This window comes from Diceros bicornis, chromosome 15 (assembly GCF_020826845.1).
Source record: "Diceros bicornis minor isolate mBicDic1 chromosome 15, mDicBic1.mat.cur, whole genome shotgun sequence".
NCBI classification, from domain to species: Eukaryota; Metazoa; Chordata; class Mammalia; order Perissodactyla; family Rhinocerotidae; genus Diceros; species Diceros bicornis.
In genome coordinates, this window is record NC_080754.1 from 48,881,930 (window position 1) to 48,887,929 (window position 6,000).

Below are 6,000 nucleotides of genomic sequence, written 5' to 3' on the forward strand. Positions count from 1 at the left end.
CAGTATTTGTTAGGCAATTCATAAAATAATTACTTTGTGTATAAATAAAAAAAGAATTCTAGAAATAAACTATTACTCTACTTTCCTAAGAAATGTTAAAAATTATTTGTTTCAATACATGGAAACCAGAGAGGTATCTATCAAACATATCTAACTCTGTATTAACATTGCCCCACAAAAAGTTGTCAATAACATTAAAATTTTTGTGGAAAAGTTTTTTAAAAAACTCAGAGAGCTTAGATTTATATCTGTCTTCTCTAGGTCTAGCTATTCAATTATCCTGTAAGAAATCCTAAATAACTAATTTAAGGAAATTTGCCCCATGATGTAGATCCTGCCACTGGATAACCATGTGGACATAATAAAAGTGGAATAAAATATGAGAAGTTCAGGGTTGGAAGAGACTTTAGAAAGTCAGGGAAGTCACCCAGCCATGCAAAGAGTCTTCAAGCCTTCGCTCTACCTTCAGCAAATGGAGTTCTCAGCCTACCTTCTGTGAGTGGATATTCCACCTTCAATTTCAAAACAATTCATACATTTATATTTGGAAATATGTTATGCCTAAATATAAAAGGAAAATTGCACAAAATGAAACCCCACTGAGGGGATAAAGATAAGATTGACAGAAAGTACTTTGGGGGTGGAAGGAGAGAGATCACAGAAAGGAGGGGGGCTAGAGAGGGCTTTCCTTAACCCCACACTGCAGGAACTCTAGTCCACTCCACTGTAAGACTGACTCCCTCAATTTCTGCCTATGTTAAGAGGATTGGAAAGACTAAGTGTAGAATAGCAGGCTTACAGAAAACAGTTACTTATTTTAATCAAACCATATAATCAGAGGGCCTGAGTAATGATTAACTTCCACTTTCTCTGTGAATCACTCAATCACTCTGCAGTGTAGGTAAACTTCGACTCATTCTCTGCCAAGGGCACAGCAAACTTAACGTTTTTGTATGTAACATTTAATTTTTAAATACGTGCACGGCCCTTGCTTCTGAGCTCATTTCAAAAAGCTGGTGTTCTGCTAGGTTGCAATAGCTGATTGAAATGCCGAGACATTTTATAGGTTTTACACTCAAACACATGTACCCATACCTTCCCTAGTGATATTTTTATATCTATGATCCTATTTATAATTAAGCACAATTAATTTTTGAGAAAAACATTGCGACCCTGTAATTTTCATATACAGCATGAGTATTTAAGCAAAAATAGTCTACTGTAGTTTCAGTATAAAAAGAAGAAAAATGATATGAAGTACCTACAAAAATGCAGAGTAATAGACACAGGGTTAGCTATCCGAATTCATGTTTCCTAAGTCCTACATATATCACTATGGTCCTGGAAATAAAAAAAAGAAATAGTATAACACCTTTCCGGAAGCCAACTGCTCATGATTTAGAATAATCACAAATGAATCAAATATTAGACACAGTTTCCCTCATCTCTACAACACACTGACAACCTCCTCTGGAATAAATTATTCCCAACTCAAAATTTGGACCTAAATCATTTTAAATTAACCGCAGGTGGTTTTTCATTTCTACTCACAAAGCCTTGTGCTGGCCGGTCAGGAGCCAGTGGAGAAGAACCTTTTAAATGTTTGGACTACCTTCTCTTCCCAGGGGAGTCTAATGCCCAATAATACATAACCTATTAGCTGAGCATCGCGGGGGATCTAAGGAGTGACATCTTGACTTGAACCACGCAGATCTGAAAACCACTTCGCAGGAAATGTGGTGGGGAAGAGCAACTTTCTTATCCCTGTCAAACTAAGAGGCAGAACCACCCCCTTGAACCAGCCGGAGGGCCTGGGGAGAGCAGGAGGCTGAAGGCAGCTCCTCCGCGCTCCGCCCGGGCGTCAGGCAAGCGTTTTCTTCTGGAGGCGGCATTGTTCCTCCATCTGCTCAGCCTCCGTATTTCACCAGGAAACCCTCCCCGCTCTCTCGTAATCTTATTTTTTTTGGTACCTCGCTGCCGATTTCTCGGCTCTTGGTCTCTGTGATCCCTGGGCACAGCTCTGGGGTGGAAAGCTGCAGTGACTGGGGCGCCGCTCTAAGGCGATGGAGGAGACTGCACTCGTCCGCCCGAGCTCGGGCAGCGTGCGCGCCTCACACTCGCTTTCTGCCTTTTCTCCGGGTCTCTCCGGCTCGGACGGGCTCTCCCGGCCTCTTATCCCCGACTCCGGCTCGCCTTCCCTGCGGTCTCTGCTCACGCCGGCTCCGCGCTCGGCGCCGGCCGCCGGGTAGTCGGCGCGCCGACACGACGCCCCCCGCCCGCAGGCCGGGACTCGGGATTGAAGGGTCAAGGCGCCGCGGGGAGGCGGGGAGGAGGAGCGTGGAGAGCCGCGGCAGGTGGGGAGCGCGGGGGGCGGGGCGGGGCGGGGGGAGGCGGGAGAGCGAGCCCAAGAAAAGAGAAGACGCATCTGCTCTGAAGCGCCAATGAAGAGAGGACAGAGGGGGCAGGAGTGGAGAAGAGCAGAGAACACCCACCAGGAGGGGTGAGCAAACGGGCAATTTACAAACTGCCTGGGCGAGAGATGCTGAGCGGAGGTGGACGGAGGTTGGAGAGAGAGAAGAAAAAATAAAGGCAAGTTCCCACCTCTCCCCAAAAGGTCGAGTCTGAAAACGCCTCCTTCGAACGGAGAGTTAAACAGGGACTGGTCATGGTGTAAAGGGTGGATTTAAAAAGGAATTAAGTGTCGTGTAGTTTATCCTACACTAGACTCAGCTCCATCTCGCTCAGCTCGGCTAAATGACCCTCCAAGTAAAATGAATTGGTTTTATGCAGAAACGGAAGCTGAATTTCCTCCACTGTGGACTCCTCCTGAGGTACTGGTTTGGTTTTAAAGGAAAACAAGCGTTTGGGAGGTTCCATGAACCTCAGTGCTAAAGAAACCACCCAGTTCATTAAAGTTCATTATTTTTTATTGCTTTTATTTTCATCAGAGGATAGACGTGAGGGGTTGTCACCAAGAGATGTTTGAAATGGCTATCTAGGTAGCATTATTTTTCAAACGACACAATGTATTTCCTCAAACAGCTAAAAGAGGATTGGGAAACTCAGTTACTCGGCTGGGGAAAAAAAGCAGCATTTAAACTCAGACGATTGCACCTCCAGCACCCGCCCCGCCCCCACCATCAGCCCGCGCGCGCGCGCACACACACGATCGGAATTGGAAAGGGGTTTAGCGTAGGGAGGAGAGAGAGCAGGGCAGGGTTGCTGGAAGGTGGGGAAGGAGAGGGAGAGGCAGGTAGCAGGAAGTTCTCGGTGATCCTCGGGATTAAGATAAACGCCCGAGCTCGGTGGACGCAGGAAGCTCCCTTACCTTTCTTTCTAAGCCCCGTTTGCACCTGATCTGCAACCATAAATACTTCGTGCTGTTTAGTTTGCAGCCAAACGATGGCCGAATGTTAAACAATTCTTCACGCTCCCTCCCCTTTTTAAAAAACAGGCTCAAAAGAATGTTAATCCATCGGCTCCAAAACATTCCGCTTTGTCGGGAAGAGGGACGAAAATCAAGCGCTTGGGCACGCGTATATGTATTTATATATTATGCAGTCAGTATATAAACATATATACGTTTTCTCCATATAAATCCAAAAAGAAAAGCACCACAGATGCCTCTGAAAGCGGGAGGGGACGGAGAAGAGAAAAACTTGGCAAGCCAAATGTATCCAAAGATTTCGTACCAGGAGCCACCTGCTTCAATATCCAGAATTCCCAAGAAGATTTAAAGGGAGAAGAAAAAATTAAAAAATAAAATACCCAAATCATACACTTGAAACTGGAAGACGCCTAGGATGCGTGGAAATGGAGAGGAGGAGGAGATCTCCTGAGGGTACAGATCCGTCGGCTAAGTGAGCAATCGCCGCCGAAAAATCACAGGCGGGGAGGTGGCTGCAGATGCGTCCCCTGCTCCGGTCCCCGCCGCCGCCACTGCTACCTGTAGACACGCGCGCACACACGCGCGCACACACACAGAGCAATTTCCTCCCCCTCTACCCCTCTCTCCGTGGCGTTGCCGGGTGCAGGAGTCTGAATCAAGCTAGACTCATCCTCCAGACCCTGTGCTGCCCCCTCAGAGCCACGATTCCCTCCCCTGCCACCCCCTCCTCGCCCGGTTTATTGCACATCATCCCCCGCCTCTGGAAGCCCCCTCCCCCGGGCCGGAGCGGAGATCGTGGTAGGGGTGGGTTTGGGAGGCGCGGGTCCAGCAGTGTCAGACGTGATGCTGGTGGTGATCCCTCCTTTACAAGTTCTGCCCTCCTCCCCCTTCCCCCGCGGCGACCGAGCATCCTCCGCCCGCAGCGCCCACAGCGCCCACAGCGCCCGCGGCGGCAGGAGGGGTTACCTAGGGCTCCGGGCGTCACGTGTGACGTTCACCAAACTGCTCGGAGGAGCGTGTGAATGAACCCGCACGGCGCCGAGCCGCGAGGCATCGGACACAATGAGTTTCTACGTTCTCCGCGTCCCTGTGCTCCCTTGCCAGGCGTTTTCGTCTTGGTGATTGAGTGTGAGGAGTTGGAGGCAACAGCCTCCTACTGTGCCTCCAGTTTTTTTCCCTTGGGAGACCTCTTGCCACCAAATTCTCCCCCATACCCCCACCTCCACACCCCCCATTTTTCTGTTTCCACCAGCTGGAGGCAGAGTAATCTCCGAATTGAAGCGTCAGTGGTGGCCCGCTTTGTGGGAGTAGCATAAATGCAACGCCACTGCCTTTGGCCTCTTCTCGCTGGCTGCGCCCACATCTTCTGCCGCTGGATAGGTGATTTTTAAAAACTCATCATGGCTAATCAGTGTTGGCTTGTGTGACGGGTGTGACTCACTATACCACAGTGTTTACACCTACCCACCTCCTACCAGCTTCTCTGTGTGAATGTTAAATGCAAGTGAGTTGGGGGGCAGGGCTCTGCCAACAGAACCATTAAATTAATTGATTGCAACGTATAGTAATCAAAACCAAAAAAAAAATCCACTAGTAGAGGAAATCGCTAGGAGAAATCAGTGACACGGTCTAGAAAAGTGTTTTTTCTTATTGTTTAAGAGCATGCTTCATATTTGTCAATCGTATGTACGCTTTAAGCTATAAAATTCGAGTAAAAGAAACTTGAAAATAACAAACACTTAGAATGCAGTTTCCCTGAGGTATCACTCATTAATTAATTAATTATAATACATAAGAAACCTAAGGTTCCAGCATATGTGATCTGATCTTTAAAAACAATCTAAACTATGACATATCGTTCCCTCTGCTTAGAAGGAATTCAGTACCACATTTTCCAGACATAGTTTTAGAATTCAGTCTATCTTGTTGTTTTTCCTCTTTTCCAGTAACCTTTAGGTGATATGTTTACAAATAGTAGATTTCGATAGTGCTCCCAGGAAAGTGAAATTTCATTCAACTAAAACATGTATCTGATTCTTTCTGACAGGTCTACCCTGCTCAAGTTTGTCCAAATCTTAAATCCTGTGGAAGTTCTCTGGAATTTCTAGAAATCTCTGGGATTTCCTAGAAGAGAAATTCCAATTCCAATATCAATCAAAGTGCCTAATTAAATGCTTTCAACTTTCATGAGACTACACAATCAACGTAACCTGATAGAGGGTATCATTATGACAACTGTGGAATCAAACTTTTAAAAAAGAGGTAAGAATGATTTGATAAAATTGTCCATAGTAATTTACAGAATGTAAAGCTTTGTATACTCTCTTGCATCCCAAGGCTGGGGTCCACTTTCTAAATGTATCAGCTGAGGTTAATATCAGAAGCCTAATGACTGAACGTTTTTCATTTCTAATATTTGGTATTTATAGGATGCGATTAATTTTAAATTGGTTCTATTGTGTTTTTTCATTATTCTTTTCACCGCTACACCTTATCAGCTGGGCACTTTTATCTCATTTTTATGAGTTAGTCTTATGAAAAGCCCAGGAATTTTAACAAAATAGAATTGTCACACAAACAGCATTTATTACTCTCTGTAAATACAGGCAAAT

At 45.9% G+C, this 6,000-nt stretch overlaps 1 protein-coding gene across 1 annotated transcript in view; it reads right to left on the minus strand.

Moving 5' to 3' along the window:
* Positions 1–2,220, minus strand: part of NLGN1 (neuroligin 1) — an 854,876-nt gene extending 852,656 nt beyond the window's left edge. The window contains exon 1 of the mRNA XM_058556336.1: positions 1,971–2,220. The gene's annotated coding sequence lies outside the window, so the exon portion shown is untranslated. The remainder of the gene's footprint in view (positions 1–1,970) is intronic.
* Positions 2,221–6,000: the final 3,780 nt, after the last annotated feature.